Here is a 22,088-nt window from a genome sequence, read left to right on the forward strand (position 1 = left end):
GGTAGCGCTAAAGCACGCCCATCAGAGCCGGTGACGTCACCGAACACACTGCCGGGCGGAATCTTCCGCCCGGCAGTGTGCTATTGTAAACAAAAGAGCCCGTGGGAGCACATTGGAACATGAGATACTCTGATGCCAACATCAGGGGTGCTGCCTAGGTGAAAATAAGGGTATGTCTGGGTTCAGCTCTGAACCCGGACAACCCCTTTAAAATTGGAATGATCTGGTTCCTTTTCAAGCCTATAAATCCTAACTAAAAAACTGAGATAAATAACAAACCAATAAATGGATTCTGAGAATAATTACGCTCCACATAAGATTTGTATCTGTTAGACTTCCACCTACCGATTCTTTTAATTACTGTCTCATTTAAACCAAAATTGGTAGCAACTTAAAGAAAAAGGAAACACCAGAAAAAGGAAACAACTTTATGAACAGCAGAATAACCTAAAACACATTCCTGCCGGAACAAAAAAGATACCACCTCTTCCATGCTAGGGAATATCCATACCATGTCCGCGGAGCTAAAGACTTCTGAATAAACATGCTGATCATTCCTGGATAAGACTCTAAACCTGATCCCGAAAAAGGAATCCCCATTCTCATTGCTTCTGGCACTAGAGAAAATAATCTTTCCCACTGAGCGCGGGAAAGGGAATCAGCTATTGAATTATCTTTACTGGCAATATATTTAGCTTTAATCCACACGTTTTACTCTAAACAACAAAAATTACACCTAAAGGCCGAATGCACACGGCCGTGTTCGGCGGCCGAGAGCGGTCCGTGGTATGCCGGGCTGGATTCCTGTTCAGAGCAGTCCTACTCTGAACAGGAATCCAGCCCGGCATACCACGGACCGCTCTCGGCCGCCGAACACGGCCGTGTGCATTCGGCCTTATTATCAGAAAAAAATCTAAACTCTTTTATTCCTCAAAACATTACCCCAAATCACTAATGAAACAACGATAGGAAATATAACCAAATTTTTGACTAAGCCAAGCTCCTTCAACCATCCTGGCCAAGGCTGATCCGACCACTGACTACTGAAAAACACTCCATAACCCCAAGAACCCGATGCGTCAGTGAATAAACTTAGAGCACAAGCCTCTTTGAAATCTTCTTGCCATGTTCTGTGCCCGTTAAAATGAATTAAAAACTCCTCCCAAACAGCTGAATCATCTCTTAAATCTTTGGTAATTCTAATATGCGCATAAGGGGATTTTAACCCTTTAGTCGCCATATATAGTCTCCTTGAAAAAACTTAGGATAACTCTTGACGCAAAGGCTTATTAGCCCAACAGACTCTGTAAATCTCTCAACTATTTTTTCTTTATAAAATGGCTAAGAGGGTTTTATCTATTTTATCCATAGAAAGCCTGAATTCTTTATTAACGGAATCAATTACGATACCTAAAAACTCAATTTCTTTACAAGGCCAAACTGTCTTCTCATGAGATAAGGGAACACCAAATTGCTCGCAAATCCGCATAAAACCAACTAACAAACTTGAACACTCGCTAAATGAACCTACAAATAAAAAATCATCTAAATAATGCAACATACTTGACAACCCAACCACTTCTGTAACTACCCAATGTAAAAAGGAAGAAAATGTTTCAAAATAAAAACAAGACCAAGACAACCCCATAGGGAGACATTTGTCAAAGAAAAACTCACCATTAAATTGGAAACCCAATGAATTAAAACCATCCGGATGAACTGGTAGTAGACGAAAAGCAGATTTAATATCTGCCTTCTCCAAAAAACAACCTTCGCCAGAAGAATTCAATAAAGAAACTGCATCATCAAATGACATATAAGAAACCGATGCTGTCTCTTTAGCCAAAGAATCAATGGTGAATTAATCAAAAATCATTAGGATTTTTCTTTGGAACTAAACCTAACGGGGACAGCCTAAAATCAGAAAAGGGTGTGTGGAGGGGAGCCCTCAGCCCTCAGCCCTACCTTCCATAATTTCTTTGTCAATCTTCTGTTTAACTATATACATATTACAGTACGTTTAACTGATGGCAAATTGTCAAACCAAACACAACCCTTGCCTAAAAACTTAGGAACATAAAAACCAAACAAAAAACCACTAAGAATTATTTCCGCCTTCAGACTGGAAACAATTTTAGCCAAGGCCACATTTTTTTTCAATTTTGCTGGCGTCTGAGTTTTTTGAAAACTCTCTGATATTTTGGCCTTGTAAAAGAGGATTGAGTTGATTTTTTAAAGCAGCGAAAACTGGGGTGGGAGCCTGCACAAAACTGAACACTCGTGACGGTATCTGCAATTAACTAGCCACTTGCAGGCTTATTCATTGTATGCAAAGCATACTTCTTTTTTAATATTAGCACCAGGCGCCAATGAAATATTTGGCTTAGCTTGAAAACCAGCTTTCTGCGGTAACATCAAACTAAGCCAAAGTCCAACATCTTTCAATCCCATTTCATGTTGCCATGAATCGCCAATTTCGGGCAAAACATTTCATCATACGCAAACCATGCGAAGCCGCCAAAATTTCGATAAGCATGTAGAATAGAATCCATATGCTGGAACAGGCCAATGGCAAAATGCGGGTGTTTAGCACATAATATTGAGGAGTATATGTAAAAAGCATGCAGCCAATTATTTAACGTCCATGGTGCAGGCCTTTTCCTATCCTCCTCCTTCTCCTCTCCTTTCTTAACAAATTAAACGGCTCTTTGGAGGAAAAATATCTATATACTCCTTCCTCCAAATTTTCTCTTTCATAGACTGGGATAAGTGAAACCCCAAATGAGAGCCCTCACAAGTCATAGCTTCCTTAGAGCAAATCTCAGATACACCAGCACCAACATCTAAAACAGTCCTGCAACGTGAACTCTCCGCAGCTGCGGCAGTTGGAATATCTCGCCGTGCTGCCGCAGGCTGATTATCCTGACTGGGCATTGACGCTTCAGCCCAGTCATAAAACAATTTGGCCAAGCTGAAAAGCTAAATATTATTATTAAAATCTAAGTTTGAGGGCACAGCATTGCTAAGCCCACATAGCATCTCATCTGACTCCTGGGCTGGGACCGAGGGGGCTGCAGTGGAAGCTGGCTGTGGCGCTCTACTCTGTACCCCAGACTGCGATGCAGCCCTTCCGGGGGAGGAGCGCCTGCTGCCACTTCTTCTGCTGCTTTCTTCAGCCGGGGAGTATGATCTCCTCGGCCTCTTTGCTCTTCTTGACACCCGGCATGGTTCTTCAGCACTCAGCAGAGCGCCATCTGCTGCTCCTGACGTCGCACTTCTGGTGACGTCACTCCGCAGCACGACATCACGTGGTCCCGCCTCCTCACTCCGCTTCGGCACGCCGTCAGCCAGACAGTGCTGCAGCCAGTCTTTTTCTCCTCTTGACTTGGCGCGCAGGATGAGCTGCTTCAACAGGTCCTCCATCCCGATCCTCCTGTAAGAATCCTTCTCTTGATTGCAGGCTTCCATCTCTGATCTTTAAACGAAGGTCACTGACTTCAGCTTCGGATCTTCTGCCCTTTCCTTCTTGAAGGCTGGTCCTCGCTGCTTCTTCGCCGCCGCTTGAACTTCAGCGCCACTTCAGCGCTACTGCCGTTGATACTTCTTCAGCCCAGAAGTGCCGGCATAGCTAGTTATAGCTCTTTTGCAGCTGCGCCAGCAATCTTCTGGGGGCTTTAGACGATGTCTTCTTTCTTCAGTGTTCAAGTACAGACAAGCTCTGGACCTGCGGAGCACCTGTATAAATACTCAAATTTCCCGCCTCTGCAGCTTGGCTGACCAATCGCTGATGGGCAGAAAACAGGTACCCAGCAACAGGTAGGCAACCAGAGGACCAATCAGAACCTTTTTCTAGAATTCACCTCAGATAAGTAGAAATACCTATGATATAGGGAAACGCAGTATCACAAATATTCTAATATGCTCAATGTCACTATAGTGGTGACTTCGGCATATGCCTACGTGCCCACTAACTATTCTACTATGACGACCATATAAGAGGTAAATTGCAGCCATCCAGCCTTTCTGTATATTCCATACTGGTGTCAGAAAATTGCACTTGGAATCAGCTGCTACTGAATGTACCTGAAGTTCTACTTTGCACTTAGTGAAAGAGGCTTTTATAAGTTTACTTCTGGCCTCATTCTTCAAAACACTACTTCCACTGCACCAATCTCCAAGGAGAAACAACCTAAAGGATTACACCGTGACATAACACTTCACCAGGGCCACCCCCACTCTCATCTTCTGCACTGGCTCCTCTGGGGCTTGCTGCAACTGCAGTGGTAATATGTACTGTGACCCGCAAGCGGGAAGCCAGGAAGAAGGGAATGGTAGTTGTGGCACTGATAAGAGTGTTTCTAGTACAGTGAATGCCCCTCATCCCTGGAGGTACACCCTCCATTTTCTGGGGCTTTTGCCTGGTGTTAGGTGGGTTGCCCTAGATGTTAAGTAGATGGGTGCAAGCCAGGACTCCCTCATGGGGCAGGCAATGCAATGGTGACAGCAGTACAGGTGTAGAGTGCAAGGCAAAAAGGAGACCAATAAGGTAACGAGCCCAACAACCATTACTGAGGTAATCTTGGCAAATAACACTTGTGAGTAAAAGGTCAGTCTCTCCAGGGTACACACACAATATTTCCATGGCTGTATATGGGAAAGCAGGCTGTATGTTAATTGTAACTCTGAGTCTCTTTTTATTAAATTCCATTCTCAATAACTCTTTCTGCACTTCCCTGGCTGAGGGGTGAAGAACTTAGATTGAATGGTCAATCCATCTCCAAAGTGTGGTGGGTACTGAGGCTATATTCCCGTTCTACAAGCAACAAAGACCAAAACTATAACGTTATAACACGCACTGTCCCTTGCAATCCTAATCACTCTATAGATTCTTTCCTTCCTTCTCTCCGAGGTTTGGCACTTATATTAGGCCTCACTCTGCACAGTAATAATGTGGAAGGGGAGCAGTAGTAATCATTAAAACATAACTTTTAATGTATAAAGGCTAAAAAAAGCATATAATAATACCATTAAATAAAAAAAAAACATTATAAGACAGAGAACGCCAAAAACATGTATACCATCTTGCGCATATATACATTAACCAACAAATTGAAAAAAGGCTGGTAAGAAAGTAGATGAACCTTACCAATCCTGTAGTTCTGCCTGATGTGAGCGTAGCTCGAAATGGAGTGCAGCAAATCTCTCCTGACGCTCCTTATCAAGATGCTTTTCTTTTGATGTCACGTAAGTCTTCAACATGTGATGGGTGGGGGCAGGGACCTATTCTGTTCCTAGTAGTCCCTAATCAAGCTGTAGGACCCTAATGACCTCCTAATACAGAGTAATCGCCCTGAAAAGAGCGGCCCCGTCCGGGACCTTGCCCTGATCTCAAGGCCCTGGGCAGCCCTCACGCTGTAGTACAATATATATGCTGAAATGTGGTATATTGGATAGAACCAGAAAGGTGCACCCAAAGGAAATAAATAACAAATATAAAGTGCAAAGAAAACAACAGAGAAGTGCAAAAAGAAACCTATAACGTGTCCCAATGCGTTTCATCTAATTATTGCTAACCCTAGAATCATCAGGGGACACTGGGCTAATGTCTCCTGAAATACAAACATATACCAGGAGAAAGATAGGACAATAAGTACTGGATATCTTCATATAGGCAAAAAGGTATATCCCTGTACCATTATACAGAAACAAGCAATGCACTTACTTCTAGCAAGGAGTGTAGGTAATCCCAAAAGAAGTCCTTGAAGGGGATGCAGAATCGCAATCCCACTTATGTGCCATAGATTAGAGCATGCATGAGATAATTCTCCTTAGGTAGGTAGGACACTACCTGGTTTTCAGTGTCCCTGGTTAATGCTCTGCACAGACCCATGCAGCTCCTCACACTTCAGCTGCCAAAGGCTAGACTCACTGGCTGATGCAATCAGACTACCCAGCTCCACCCTCAAAGGGGGTAGGGACAGCTTTCTTCTATTGAGTAGGGCATGATAACTAAGCTGTTTTCCCATTTTCAGCTTTTGGAACCACATTCAAAACATTGAAAGTACATTAACCTTTTATAGTAGATGTTAACAGTGAATTAATTATTTAGCAGTGATCCACTGGGTCACTGCATGTGCCCAAATGCCACACATGACTGCTGCAATTATTGGCCTCAGTGGTTAATAGTTGTCTGCAGCAGTCACATGCAGTATGTGGGCATGTCATCGCTGCAGCCCAGAACATGATATTTTAATTGTTGACTTGTTTGCTGCTGTTATTTATGACTCTGATTATATATGAACCCCCTGATTGTAAAGTGCGGCAGAATATGTTAGTGCTATATGCATATTATTATTATCCCTATTATTAAATCATGGCTGCAGTGGTGGGAAAGATCAGAGTGGCGATGCTAAATCAGAGGTGGTTTACTTTAAGTGTAACTTACTTTATTGTTTTAACACCTTTCCTTGCCATTTTCCATACTGGAAGTTCCCCCATTCAAGACCATCACAGCCAAAGTGGATACAAAAAATAAAGGCATATTTACACACATCAAGGATAGGGTCTATTATTGGGAATGCTCATTCCCAATAACTGACCCATGTAAGGCGAGTTTCACACTAGCGCTGAACTGTTCTAGCAGGCTGTTCTGGTAGAGGAGCAGCCTGCCGGAGTTCATTATATCCAGCATAGCTGGATACTACCTTTCCTTGTTGACTATAGTGGGACCCGCTGGGGATCTGGTCTCTACCGGAACAGCCTGCCGGAACAGTTAAGCGCTAGTGTGAAACTAGCCTAGAGGTGTTGCCATTTGTCCAACAAATGAGCTCCTTTGTCAGGTGATTATATCTTTCTTGCAAAGCTTAAAATCCTCGTTAGCACATCTCACTGTATAAACAGGGATGTGTGCAACATGCCGGTCCGCAGGGGAGAACACGTGAGGTTCACGGTGGGATGACAGGTGCAACAGTTCATTGGGTACTCATGGTTAGCAGATGTCTCCCTGGGCCAGCAGTGCAGTGAAGGGGAGAACAGCACTAGATTCTCTGGGGCAAACTCTATTACAGGGGACACCGGCCTGGTGTCCATGGAGGTGCCCTTGATGGTGATTGGGTTTCTGAGTGCTTGTGCGGCTGGGCCCCTGACTTATGTATGGTCGTGAGGCCAACACCTTGATGGTGCAAAGTTATGAGAGTAGTGGTGATATGGAGATCGAAGAATGAGGCAGGGTTGAATCCAACTAAGAACTTTAATGTAACCCGTATCTTGACAACAGTTTACATCCAGTTATAAAACAGTCTGTTATGAACATGCAGGTTGGATGTGGAAAATCCCAGTAACAGGCTGTGCACGTGGTTATGTCTCAGGCTATAGTGGGAGGTTGTGTACTCACTGATATTCAGCTCTTTGCCTTGCTTCAGTCTCAGTAAAGGTAGTTCAAGTCTTTGTCTTCTACACACAAGTGATGCAAAAGATGTCCTATCTGTCCTTGAAGTAACGGTGAGCCTACCAAAAGCTAATAAACCTTCACCCTATTACAAAGGCGCCTAAAGCCTAGAATATTGGCTATTGTCCTTCCTTTGTCTTTCCACAATAAACTTAGTAAAACCCACTTGACACTCCGGAAGAGTGGCGGTAGAATACAGACTTCCCCTCTGCCTATGTTCCTGGCTTGTTAATGAGACCATGAATTGGCTCCTCTGGGCTGTGGAGCTCAAGAGGGAGAGCTGAAAGGAGAGGGGTCCTCTTCTTCCCCCTGGCTCCTCACTCCATCTCCTCCTAACTCTAACTCTCCACACTGCTCACTAGGCCTGAACTGCAGTATATATATTGTGGTGCTATCCCCATCTAGTTGTGTAATGTGTGTAATGCACCTAACAGCCTGGTAACAGGGATTCCACATAAGAATGAAATACACCATGATATAACATATGACTTAACAAGCTATTGCAGTGCCCACGTACACTAGTGGGACGCTGCAAGTGCTGCCGGCAAACAAGGAAACTGTATTGGGATAATTGTAGTAATGATTGCTCATCTGCATACAACCCCAAACCATTGTTGCATGTAAATGCTGGTAACAAGTGGGCAATGATCAGAACATATTTCCTATGAACATTTGTTCCCAATCATTGACCAATTTGTCAGCTCATATAAAAGGATCCTATCCTGCCCATGGCTTACACTGACAGATGATTTATTTAAACAGGAATTATGTAAAGCTTTATTTTTCACATAGGAACTCTGAAAGGAAACCTAAAGGGGTTTTCCAGGTTCAGAATATTGATGGTTTATCCTCAGGAAGGCCATAGGTAGAAAATTGGTGGGATTGTGACTCTTGACACCCCTGCTGATCAGCTATTTCAAGGTGGCTCTCATGTGAGTGCTGCTGCAGTTCCACATTTCAGGTTTTGTTAGCGGCACTTAACTATTTCCAAGTTCAACTCAAGTTCAGCTTGGCAGGACAGCACCGGATTGGCAGGTTGTGTTACCTTTTCTATCTCTCACTCTCAACTTCTCTGTGGGTTCTCCCCTCCTCTTAGCTTCAGGCTCATCAGCTGCACCAGATTAGTAAGCCACTTGCCCTTTATATTGCTGGCCTGGTGGGAAAGACTCCATCATATATAACTTAGAGTTAATGCCTTTGTGCTGAAGTGTCCCCACACTGGTTATTTGAGGGGTCACACCTCTTGCACCCTTCCAAAATGACAACTAGGGCCTCTGGGAAATAAAGTCACCCGGGCTTTTATTAGCATTAGCCTTGTCTAACAAGGTCTCACCTCATACAAGTGGCTCGTAAAAACATCACACCTCTAAATATGTGTTACCAAACTTCAAAAGCTTGTCTGGATACTCAACTGGACACTGCACTAGCTCCTAAAGTCCCCTCTTGTACCTTTTAAGTATGCTCTGATTTATTGGGTATATTGAAAATATAGGAAGTAGATCATGTTAACACTCTCCAGGGGGTTCATGTACAGCTATGTCTCCCCTCTTTTCCCTGCAGCCTGTCAGCACCTTACCAAATGACCCCCTCTCCTCCTTCACCCTGGCTGAGATCATAGCCACTGAAGGGGAAGGGGGTCTGCTCTAGCTCAGGTTTTATAGCAGCTAGAGTTATGAATAAGGTATTGTTGCAAAGCCAAGAATCTAAGCTTTAAATCAAGACTAGCAGCAACGCAGCAAACATAAATGCAACTGTTGGAACAAGTTTTGGCTGTGAGATTGTCACCACCAGACATCTGAGAATCTCTGACAGATGCCTTTCAGAACCTCCTCCTTGAGGTTCCTTTGTTTTGCTTTCATTTTATCATCTCGTTAGCCTCTCTCAGCTGTCATGTAGTTGCACTGATTGCATCCCTTTAAATCCCTCCTCATAGTGCATCAGTTTGCGGTTTATATTACTTCCTGGAGTGTGTGCATGCTGATCCTACTTCTGAGTCTTCTACAAGATAAGTTTTGTTCATTCATTTGTGTTTTTCTGTTTGCTGGATCCCAGGTGACCCTGACTCCCTCCGTATCTAGTGTAGGGAGCCGGTGGTCGTGTCCCCTGACTATTATAGGGTGTTCAGTTGTTATACATTCGAGGTACGAGGATATGCGATCATCTACCATTGGGATTTTCGCATAGGCTGAGCAGTTAGGGAGAGAGCCAGGTCTGATGCAGGGCTCTCCCTTTTTGTTCCTTAGTTTTGGATCCAGTCAGTCGCATATTCATTTTGTGTTTTCTTGTTTCCTGTACACCTTCCGTGACATTATAAACCGCCAAAACTGTATCAAGCATGAATCCGGTTTCAACCTTGATTGACCGCATGCAGGGTCTTTCACTGAAGGTAGCAGATCTCCGGAAAACTGTCTCTCAGTTTGAGGTGACCGTTTCTGCTTGCGTTCATGGAGTTTGTTCTGAGCCTAAGATCTCGCTCCCGGATACGTTCTCCGGGGGTAGTGAGAATTTTGTTCATTTTAGAGAGGCTTGCAAACTCCATTTTCGCCTACTTTCCCATTCCTCTGGTGATGAGGAACGGAGGGTGGGGATCATCATATCGCTGCTCAGGGATAACGCTCAGTCCTGGGCCCCTCCGTTCAGTGGATGAATTCTTTTTAGCCCTGGGTCAGATATATGATGATCCGGATCGTATTGCTCTGGCTGAGTCTACACTACGTCTTTTATGTCAGGGTAAACAATCCGCAGAGATATACTGCTCAGAATATCGGAGATGGGCAGCTGATACTGGTTGGAATGATGCTGCACTCCGAAGTCAATTTTGCATTCATGGTCTTTCAGAGGGATTGAAAGATGCATTTGCCTTTCATGAGAGACCTACCTCCTTGGACTCGGCCATGTCTCGGGCCGTTCGTATTGACAGGCGTCTTAGAGAGAGAGGAGAGATCACTCCTTCCTGTCATACTCAATCCCAGGACAGTGCGGCGGTCTCATTCAGTGAACAGGGGTCTCAGTCGCTGTCAATCCCTTCTGAGCAGAAGCCCATGCAGCTGGGGTTGATTGCCTCTGACAATAGAAGATTCAGCCCTCATGGGAAGGTTTGTTTCTGTTGTGGAGGTATAAATCATTTGGCAAATGTTTGTCCCTCTAGGAGATTCAGGCAGTTTTTTGGGAGTAATAAAGAAACAAAAAGAAAAAATTCCTTTAAAAATGTTCCATCTGTTACCATTGGCAGGGTTGAGGCGGAAATTGAAGGTTTTCCGTTTGCTTGTAGTTCCCGTTTTGTCCTGCCTGCCAGGGTGGCGCTAGAGAGCAAGAACATTTTTTGTGAGATTTTTGTAGATAGTGGAGCAGCTGTCAATCTCATTGATAATCAATTTGCTATAACTCATGGTTTCCAGGTATGCACTTTGGGAAAGGATATTCCTGTTTTTGCTATTGATTCCGCTCCACTTTCTCAGAAATCATTAAAGGGCATAGTTCACAATATCCGTTTGATTGTGAGTGATGCTCATGTTGAGGATGTGTCATGTTTCGTCCTTAGCGGGTTGCCTACTCCTCTAGTGTTGGGGCTACCCTGGCTCACTAAACATAACCCCACCATTGATTGGCAAGCGAGGCAAATAAATGGTTGGAGTGACTTTTGCAGAGAGAATTGCCTCACGACATCTGTTTCTGAGGTTTCTACTAAGACTGTACCATCTTTTCTCTCTAGAATTTTCGGATGTCTTCTCTGAGAGTGGTGTTCAGGACTTGCCCCCGCACAGGGAGTACGATTGCCCTATTAATCTCACCCCAGGTGCCAATCTGCCTAAATCTCATTTATACAATCTCTCCCAACCTGAAAGGGTCGCTATGCATGCTTAAATCTTTGAGAGTCTGAGAAAGGGACACATACGACTCTCGAAGTCACCTGTTGCCGCTGTTTTTTTCTTTGTTAAGAAAAAAGATGGTTCTTTAAGACCATGTCTGGATTTCAGGGAGCTGAACAGTATCACAATTCGTGACCCTTATCCGCTTCCTCTGATCCCGGACCTGTTTAACCAGATTGTTGGGGCTAAAGTTTTTTCCAAGTTAGATCTAAGAGGGGCATACAACCTGGTCAGGGTGAGAGAAGGAGACGAATGGAAGACGGCCTTCAATACCCCTGAAGGCCATTTTGAGAATTTGGTTATGCCTTTTGGTTTGATGAATGCTCCAGCCGTTTTTCAGCATTTCGTGAACAGTATTTTTTATCATTTAATGGGGAAATTTGTATTAGTGTATCTGGATGACATTTTGATTTTTTCTCCTGTTTTCAAAACTCATAGGGAACACTTACGTCAGGTCTTGCTCATCCTGCGGGAGAATAAATTGTACGCTAAGGCCTCATGCACACGACCGTTGTGTGCATCCGTGGCCGTTGTGCCGTTTTCCATTTTTTTTCGCGGACCCATTGACTTTCAATGGGTCCGTGGAAAAATCGGAAAATGCACCGTTTTGCAGCCGAGGCCGTGATCCGTGTATCCTGTCCGTCAAAAAAATATGACCTGTCCTATTTTTTTGACGGACAACGGTTCACGGACCCATTCAAGTCAATGAGTCCGTGAAAGAACACGGATGCACACAAGATTGGCATCCGTGGCCGTAGGTTGCTTTCATACAGACGGATCCGAAGATCCGTCTGCATAAAAGCTTTTTCTGATCTGAGTTTTCACTTCGTGAAAACTCATTTCCGACAGTATATTCTAACACAGAAGCGTTCCCATGGTGATGGGGACGCTTCTAGTTAGAATACACTGCAAACTTTGTACAAGACTGCCCCCTGCTGCCTGGCAGCAGCCGATCTCTTACAGGGGGATATGATAGCACAATTAACCCCTTCAGGTGCGGCACCTAAAGGGGCTAATTGTACTATCATATTCCCCTGTAAGAGATCAGGGCTGCCAGGCAGCAGGGGGCAGACCCCCCCCTCCCCAGTTTGAATATCGTTGGTGGCACAGTGTGCGCCCACCATCGCCCCCCCTCCCTCCCTCTATTGTAATAAATCATTGGTGGCACAGTGTGCCCCCACCATCGCCCCCCCTCCCTCTCTCTATTGTATTAAATCGTTGGTGGCACAGTGTGCCCCCACCATCGCCCCCCCTCCCTCCCTCTATTGTATTAAATCGTTGGTGGCACAGTGTGCCAACCACCATCGCCCCCCCCCCTCCCTCTATAGCAGTAACATTGGTGGCAGTGTGCGGTCTCCCATTCCCCCCCCCCCATCATTGGTGGCAGCGGAGTTCCGATCGGAGTCCCAGTTTAATCGCTGGGGCTCCGATCGGTAACCATGGCAACCAGGAAGCTACTGCAGCCCTGGTTGCCATGGTTACTTAGCAATAGTACAACAGTAGAAGATTCATACTTACCTGCTTGCTGCTGCGATGTCTGTGAACGGCCGGGAGCTCCTCCTACTGGTAAGTGACAGTTCTTTAGCAATGCGCCGCACAGACCTTTCACTTACCAGTAGGAGGAGCTCCCGGCCGGACACAGACATCGCAGCAGCAAGCAGGTAAGTATGAATCTTCTACAATTGTACTATTGCTAAGTAACCATGGCAACCAGGGCTGCAGTAGCGTCCTGGTTGCCATGGTTACCGATCGGAGCCCCAGCGATTAAACTGGGACTCCGATCGGAACTCCGCTGCCACCAATGATGGGGGGGGGGGGGGAATGGGAGACCGCACACTGCCACCAGTGTTACTGCTATAGAGGGAGGGGGGGCGATGGTGTGCCACCAACGATTTAATACAATAGAGGGAGGGAGGGGGGGCGATGGTGGGTGCACACTGTGCCACCAACGATATTCAAACTGGGGAGGGGGGGGGGCTGCCCCCTGCTGCCTGGCAGCCCCTGATCTCTTACAGGGGAATATGATAGTACAATTAACCCCTTTAGGTGCCGCACCTGAAGGGGTTAATTGTGCTATCATATCCCCCTGTAAGAGATCGGGTGCTGCCAAGCAGCAGGGGGCAGTCTTGTACAAAGTTTGTAGTGTTCACGAAGTAGCTCATATCCGACAGTATATTCTAACATAGAGGCGTTCCCATGGTGATGGGGACGCTTCAAGTTAAAATATACCATCGGATTGGAGAAAACTCCAATCCGATGGTATAAAAGAACTCCAGACTTTACATTGAAAGTCAATGGGGACGGATCCGTTTGAAATGGCACCATATTGTGTCAACATCAAACGGATCCGTCCCCATTGACTTGCATTGTAATTCAGGACGGATCCGTTTGGCTCCGCATGGCCAGGCGGACACCAAAACGACTTTTTTTTCATGTCCGTGGATCCTCCAAAAATCAAGGAAGACCCACGGACGAAAAAACGGTCACGGATCACGGACCCACGGACCCCGTTTTTGCGGACCGTGAAAAAAAACTGTCGTGTGCATGAGGCCTAAACTGGAGAAATGTGTGTTTGCGGTTCCAGAAATTCAATTTCTGGGGTTTCTTCTCTCCGCTTCTGGTTTTCGCATGGACCCCGAGAAGGTCCGCACTGTGCTTGAGTGGGAGCTTCCTGAGAATCAGAAGGCGCTGATGCGTTTTTTGTGCTTTGCCAGTTATTACAGGAAGTTTATTTTGAATTATTCCTCTGTTGTTAAACCACTCACTGATATGACTAGAAAGGGGGTAGATTTTTCCTCCTGGTCGGTAGAGGCGCGTAAGGCCTTTTCTAATATCAAGGAGAGTTTTGCTTCCGCTCCCATCTTGGTACAACCTGATATTTCTCTACCCTTCATAGTTGAGGTTGATGCTTCTGAGGTGGGTGTGGGTGCGGTCTTGTCTCAGGGTCCCTCTCCTGCCAAATGGCGACCATGTGCCTTTTTCTCGAAGAAACTCTCCTCCGCAGAGAGAAATTACGATGTGGGAGATAGGGAGTTGTTGGCCATCAAGTTGGCTTTTGAGGAATGGCGCCATTGGCTAGAGGGAGCCAGACACCCTATTACCGTGTTTACTGACCATAAAAATCTGGCCTACTTGGAGTCAGCCAAGTGTCTGAACCCGAGACAGGCCAGATGGTCTTTGTTCTTTTCAAGGTTTAATTTTGTTGTCACGTTCCGCCCTGGGGTTAAGAATGTGAAGGCGGATGCCCTGTCACGTTGTTTTCCGGGAGGTGGGAATTTTGAAGACCCGTGTCCCATTTTGGCTGAACGTGTGGTGGTCTCTGCTCTTTATCCTGAATTGGAGACAGAGGTTCAGGTAGCCCAGTCAGAGGCTCCTGATCTTTGTCCTCCTGGGAGGTTGTTTGTGCCTCTCGCTTTAAGACACAAGATTTTTAAGGAACACCACGAAACTGTCCTTGCTGGTGGCCGGCGCTTCTTAAGTCGGTTGAGGGTTTTATGGCAGCCTGCGAAACCTGCGCTCGTGCCAAAGTCCCTCATTCACGGCCATCAGGTCCTCTCCTTCCCTTACCCATTCCTTCTCATCCTTGGACACATCTGTCCATGGACTTCATAACGGACCTGCCTCGTTCCTCGGGGAAGACTGTGATTCTGGTGGTGGTGGACCGTTTTAGCAAAATGGTGCATTTCATCCCTTTTCCTGGCTTGCCCAATGCTAAGACGCTGGCGCAGGCATTTATTGATCACATTGTCAAATTGCATGGTATTCCTTCAGACATAGTCTCTGATAGGGGCACGCAGTTTGTTTCCAGATTCTGGAAGGCTTTCTGTTCTCGCTTGGGGGTTCGGTTGTCATTCTCTTCTGCTTTCCACCCGCAGTCGAATGGCCAGACAGAGCGCGTCAATCAGAATCTGGAGACATATCTGCGCTGTTTTGTGGCGGAGAATCAGGAGGATTGGTGTTCTTTTTTGTCCCTTGCTGAGTTTGCTTTAAATAACCATCGTCAGGAGTCCTCTGATAAGTCACCATTTTTTGGTGCATATGGGTTTCATCCGCAGTTTGGGACATTCTCTGGAGAGGGGTCTTCTGGTTTACCTGAGACAGATTCTCCTCGTCTTTGTCATCTATTTGGCAAAAGATTCAGGATAATCTAAAGAGCATGAGTGAGAGATATAAGGGTGTGGCGGATAAGAGACGTGTGCCTGGTCCGGACCTGAATGTTGGTGATCTGGTGTGGTTGTCTACTAAGAATATCAAATTGAAGGTTCACTCCTGGAAGTGGGGTCCTAAGTTTATTGGGCCTTACAAAATCTTGTCTGTCATCAATCCTGTTGCCTACCATCTTGATCTTCCTCAGACTTGGAAGATCCATAATGTTTTTCATAAGTCCTTATTAAAACCTTATGTCCAACCCATTGTACCCTTGTCTTTGCCTCCTCCTCCGATTGTGGTTGATGGTAATCTTGAATTTCAGGTCTCTAGGATTGTGGATTCTCGTGTTGTCCGCGGTTCTCTTCAGTACCTTGTTCATTGGGAGGGTTATGGCCCTGAGGAGAGGATGTGGGTCCCAGTGACGGACATTAAGGCTACTCGTCTCATCAGGGCTTTCCATAGGTCCCATCCTGAGAAGGTGGGCTCCGGAGTCCACTCGTAGAAGGAGGGGTACTGTCACCACCAGACATCTGAGAAGCTCTGACAGATGCCTTTCAGAACCTCCTCCTTGAGGTTCCTTTGTTTTACTTTCATTTTCTCATCTCGTTAGCCTCTCTCAGCTGTCATGTAGTTGCACTGATTGCATCCCTTTAAATCCCTCCCCATAGTGCATCAGTTTGCGGTTTATATTACTTCCTGGAGTGTGTGCATACTGATCCTACTTCTGAGTCTTCTACAAGATAAGTTTTGTTCATTCATTTGTGTTTTTCTGTTTGCTGGATCCCAGGTGACACGGACTCCCTCCGTATCTAGTGTAGGGAGCCGGTGGTCGTGTCCCCTCACTATAATAGGGTGTTCAGGTGTTATACAGTCGAGGTACGAGGATATGCGATCATCTACCATTGGGATTTTCGCATAGGCTGAGCAGTTAGGGAGAGAGCCAGGTCTGATGCAGGGCTCTCCCTTTTTGTTCCTTAGTTTTGGATCCAGTCAGTCGTATATTCATTTTGTGTTTTCTTGTTTCCTGTACACCTTCTGTGACAGAGATGTGCTGGTAATACTTGCAGATCTTGCTCCCGACCCGATTTTGAAATGCTCTATCCCTGGCTGTATTGCTGCTAGCACCTAGTCTTATTTAAAAACTTAGATTCTTAGCTGCTATACCAACCGGAGATAAAACAGGCTTTCTTCCCCTTCTGCTGGCTATGATTTTAGCCTGCAGTAGGGAGGAGAGGTGGGCCAGTAGGTGAGGTGCTGACTGGCTGCAGGGAGAGGAGAGGCAAAGACTAGGAAAGCAACAATACAGACAGAGATGCATCGCCGGAGTGAGATGTTGGCATAATACTTGCAGATCTTACTCCTGACATAATTTTATATCTCTAAAGCTTGATCTTATCTTAAAGCTTAGATTCTTAGCTTCATCTATCTATCTATCTATCTATCTATCTATCCCCAATAATGAATCCCCCCCCCCCCCAGTGTGTCCTGTGATCATAGAGCAGGTTGCTTTATTTTAAAGGAATGAGCAGCCTGGTGGTGTTTTACAAGGTTCCTTATTGTGATGTCATTAAATGCCATGATATCTTGGAATGGAATGTCCTGTACTCATTTGCATATGCAGCTGTCAATCTGCTGTCTTTTAAATTGTGGAAAACCCCTTTTATTGCCTCCCAGACTAAAAGCTTCCCACCCATTGGATCTTATGGATGCAATGTGAAAAAAGCTCAATATCAGCTATTAGTGTCACGTTCCGGAGGCCCAAGGCAGACCTCCGGAACGTCATGCAAACAGGACACAGGCAAAACAGACCAAGGACCCACAGAGAACTTTATTACAAGTGTAATAAAAACACATGATAGTGAGCAAGTTAGGAAAAAGTGGTAGACCTACCACAGAACCTTAGGTTCCTCATTGTGATGTCATTAAATGCCATGATATCTTGGAATGGAATGTCCTGTGCTCATTTGCATATGCAGCTGTCAAACTGCTGTCTTTTAAATTGTGGAAAACTCCTTTTATTGCTTCCCAGACTAAAAGCTTCCCACCCATTGGATCTTATGGACGCAATGTGGAAAAAGCTCAATATCAGCTATTAGTGTCACATGCCGGAGGCCCAAGGCAGACCTCCGGGACGCCACACAAACAGGACACAGGCAAAACAGACCAAGGACCCACAGAAAACTTTATTACAAGTGTAATAAAAGCACATGACAGTGAGCAGGTTAGGAAAAAGTGGTAGACCTACCACAGAACCAAGTGCATCGTCAGACCAGAGGAAAAACCCAGAGGGCGGAGAGCCAGTGAGCCCCGTTCTTTACAGAGTCCCTAGTGGTGGGGATAAACTGGGCAGTGGACTCACTGGTCGTACCTCCAGGAAGGTCCCGGTACACTTGGCCCCTACCTGCAGAGAACCAGGCTGGTGAAAACACCAACGGAAAGACAACAAAACTGGAACCCAAGCAAACATAGGACATGGAACAGACAACAAGACAAACAGGAACCAGCACAGAAGCAGATGCCTGGACCCCAAGCGGAATGGAAGCATAGTGGTCTCAGGCGGAGCTGTACACAGACTAGAGATTCTCCCTCCGGAGAACCTAGGGGCCCTCTCATGAAGGCAGGACAAACATGGGATAGGAACAGAAGCAAAAGGAACTACAGGCAGACAAGAACAGACAAAGATAGGAAGCAGTAGGCACTGCCAGGCAGGACATAGGAAGGGATCAGACGCAGTTATAGCACTGCTAGGCTAGACATGGCACAGACAAGGATTCAGACAGAAAGCAAGTACAGAAGGCAAGGCATAACATAAACAACCTCACAGAACAGGTGCAGGAGATCAGACAAGGCAATAACAACAATGCATTACCAGGTGACACCAAACACAAGGGCAGATGGCAAAAAAAACCTGGGTCAGCAGCAGGGGCGTGGCTAAAGTTTTGTCCCAGGCCCCGAATGTCCTGCCTGCCTGCTAGCTACAACTGTATTGCCATCCACAGGATGGCAATACAATTGAATCTAATGCAGTGGAAGAGCTTAAGGACCTGTGGTGACAGGTCATTGTGACGAGTAAAACAGTCAGTGGTTGAGAAGGAACTGCGATGATGTCACCATCATGTGACCAGTGCAGGAGAGTGTCTGTGTGTCACACTCTGCAGAGACCAGGCGGATGAGAGAAGTTGCAAGGACCAAATGGAGAAGATGATGACAGAGAAGATCGACATCCGAGGAGACATTGCCTGGGAGGCCCTGGATGTGAGAAGTATGTGATGATGTATAGCGAGAACAGCAAAATGTGGTGTGTAGGGGGAGGGGGATGACTTAGACAACTGGGCCATACCCTGGATCTTTTGAGACCCTAGCAATGCCCCTGGTCAGCAGCAAGGGGCTACACCCAGTAAGGCACAGGACAGAAGATAGACTGACCCCAAGCTCACAGCTCACAGGTGAGGACACCTGATAAGCCACACCCAGGAACAGACCAGGGGAAGTTAACGCATCAGAACCAAACAGGCAGGGGAGCCTGCATGAACAGGGAAGTGATCACACAGGCTGCAGTACTGAACATTGCCCCTGGCAACCAGCATACACGGAGTCCACCGCAGCCAGTACGCCAGAGCAGAAACAACCCGTGACACAACAGAAATGCATCCATACTAAGGCCATGTTCACACACAAGGCCACAGCCAGCATGGATCACAGAACCAGCATGCATGGAGATACCCACAGCCAGTACACAAAGCACATGCAGCCAGTCTGCATGGCACCAGAGACATGAGCCACAGAGATGCAGACATGGGAATCCACAAACACAGGCCACAGTTTACACACTACACCGCAGCCAGCACGCAGTCCCAAGCAACCAGCAAACCAGCATACACAGGTGTCAGCCTGCAGCCAGTACGTGAGGGAGCCTGCACAGCAACAGTAATAAGAACTGCACAGAGATGCAGACACGGGGAGAAAAAACATTCACAGGCAGCAGTTTCACAAAACATCACAGCCAGCACGCAGCCCCAAGCAACCAACATACGCAGGAGACAGCCTGCAGCCAGTACGCGAGAGGGCATACAGCCAGCCTACACGGCCAAAACTGTCACAGTTAATCACACCATGACAATTAGCTACTAGATAGTACAGTGCATCTCATATCTATCTAAAATCTCATATCTATCTCATACTCAGCATCAGACTGTCCCAGCAGAGTAGCAGAGGATCCTTCAGTGGGCCCAAGCTCTGATACCATAGTGAGCCCCAAAGGCTAAGAGAAAAATAACATTTGACCCTGCCTTTGGGGACAATAAATCAACACTAGGGTCTATTTCTTTAAATCAAAAACCTATTAAACTTTATTGATAATATGGTGGTTGGACCCCGAAAATAATGGTCTGATGCTCTCTACGTTAATTAACGCTGGGAGCAACAGGTACCTATATTCCTGTCTCGAGGCTGCAGGTGCCCTCATGAGTACAATTGTATGGTTGTCCTCTGGATGGCTATACAGTTGAGTACTGCAGCGGGGCATGATTTCCTGCCCTTCTGTTGACTCTCACAGGCCACTATATAAGTCATTGTACAAATGAAGTAGTGAACAAATGGAGTCATTACTAGAGGAAGTCCAGGCAGCATGCTGAGGGTAGGGCTAGCTCAGAGCTATGGTCCACATCTCAACTCCCAAGTCCCCTTCTCCATATTTGAATTAGAGACAACTCAAGAAGGAGGAAGAGGAGGACAAAACATGGCAGCTATTTATGTCCACGACAGAGGGACAGCTTCTGGGAGGTATTTTATGCTGTCTTTGGTATTTGGTTCTGTTGAAAAAGTATTTTGTGCTGAACTGTGGTATTTGGTTTTGCTGCTACAGGCGCTGCCTACTTGTGTTGGCCCCATCTACTTGTGTTGCCCCATCTGCTTGTGTTAGCTCTACCTATTTGTGTTAGCCCTGCCTGCTTGTGTTGGCCCTGTGTACTTGTGTTTGCCCCATCTACTTGTAAGACAAAAATATGCAATGCAACAATTAACTGCAATATAGAGTACAAAATTGCATAATAATAACAAGTGCTACACTATAAGTGCGAGATACTTGGCAAATCGTTTTGTTCAAAATTATTTGAGCCCGTCTGCCGAGAGTCAAGGCGATCTCTGTTAGACGGGTTCCTACTCTAAATTCTACCTGTTAGGTGCCATGACGGCTACCATACACTTCAGGGAGTGTAGGTTCCACATTCCTACATTGAATTCTACCTGTTAGGTGCCATGACGGCTACCATACACTTCAGGGAGTGTAGGTTACACAGCAGGCCCACTCCACAACACCACCGGCGCCATGGCTTCAGTGAGTGAGGGGAAGCAGGCCTGACTATGTACTAACACTAATTAAAATCAGCCTATAGGGCAGACAGGGTGGTCAGGAGTGCATGACCGAGGAGGCAGCCACACCCCCAGCACAAACTGCAAAGAAAAACCAAAAAAGGGGGTCAGTCAGCACATACCAAACCGCAGGAGCACATTGCTATGGCAGGGAACAACATTGAAAGACAGAAATATGCAATGCGACAATTAACTGCAATATAGAGTACAAAATTGCAGAATAATAACAAGTGCTACACTATAAGTGCGAGATACTTGGCAAATCGTTTTGTACAAAATTATTTGAGCCCGTCTGCCGAGCGTCAAGGCGATCTCTGTTAGACGGGTTCCTACGCTAAATTCTACCTGTTAGGTGCCATGACGGCTACCATACACTTCAGGGAGTGTAGGTTCCACATTCCTACATTGAATTCTACCTGTTAGGTGCCATGACGGCTACCATACACTTCAGGGAGTGTAGGTTACACAGCAGGCCCACTCCACAACACCATCTACTTGTGTTGACCCATCTTATTGCCCCACTTTCTGTCAATGTGGGCCTGCCTATCTCATGAGGGCCAGTTTTAGCTATTTTTCCAGGGCCAGTTTAGGTTCCCAATCTGCCCCTGGTAGATAGATAAATAGATATAAAATAGATAGAAAGTTAAATACACAGATATGAGATAGATTGATAGCAGACATTTAACCCCTCAGATATTGTGGTCAAATGCATCTGTAACAGCTTCCCTTCTCTGAGTTCGGGGAAGCTATGACCTGGTAATGATAGGCGCAGAGTCTGCAGGAGACTTCAATGCCTATCACACAGTGGCGTAGCTATAGGGGTCGCAGCGGTCGCAGTTTACGATCAGGCCCTTAAGCCAAGGGGGCCCAGAGGTTCTGTACTTTTCCCTTTATAAGATGCAGTGCATCTTATAAAGGAAATACTAGTGAGTGCTTCCATAATGGAAGGTAGTATGCAGAAGGAGGAGGCGGGGGTGAAGCGCTGTGAGCGCTATACTTACCCCTCCTCCTGCTTACTCTTCTCAGGTCCCGCGCTCCTGTGTCCTGGTTGCTTGCAGAGTCAGGAAGTACAGAGCGCACTCTGAACTGACCCTGCAGGAGGTCAGGTGACTGTGCAGCGTGGGACCTGAGACGAGAACCAGGACAGGGACAGTGGCGGCAGGAAACAGGAGAGGTACGTTTTTTTTTATTGTTTTACAGTCTGATCTGAGGTCTGATATGGAGGTCTTATTGGGGGTCTGGAGAGGTGTGAT

Source organism: Bufo gargarizans, chromosome 1 (assembly GCF_014858855.1).
Source record: "Bufo gargarizans isolate SCDJY-AF-19 chromosome 1, ASM1485885v1, whole genome shotgun sequence".
Lineage (NCBI taxonomy): Eukaryota > Metazoa > Chordata > Amphibia > Anura > Bufonidae > Bufo > Bufo gargarizans.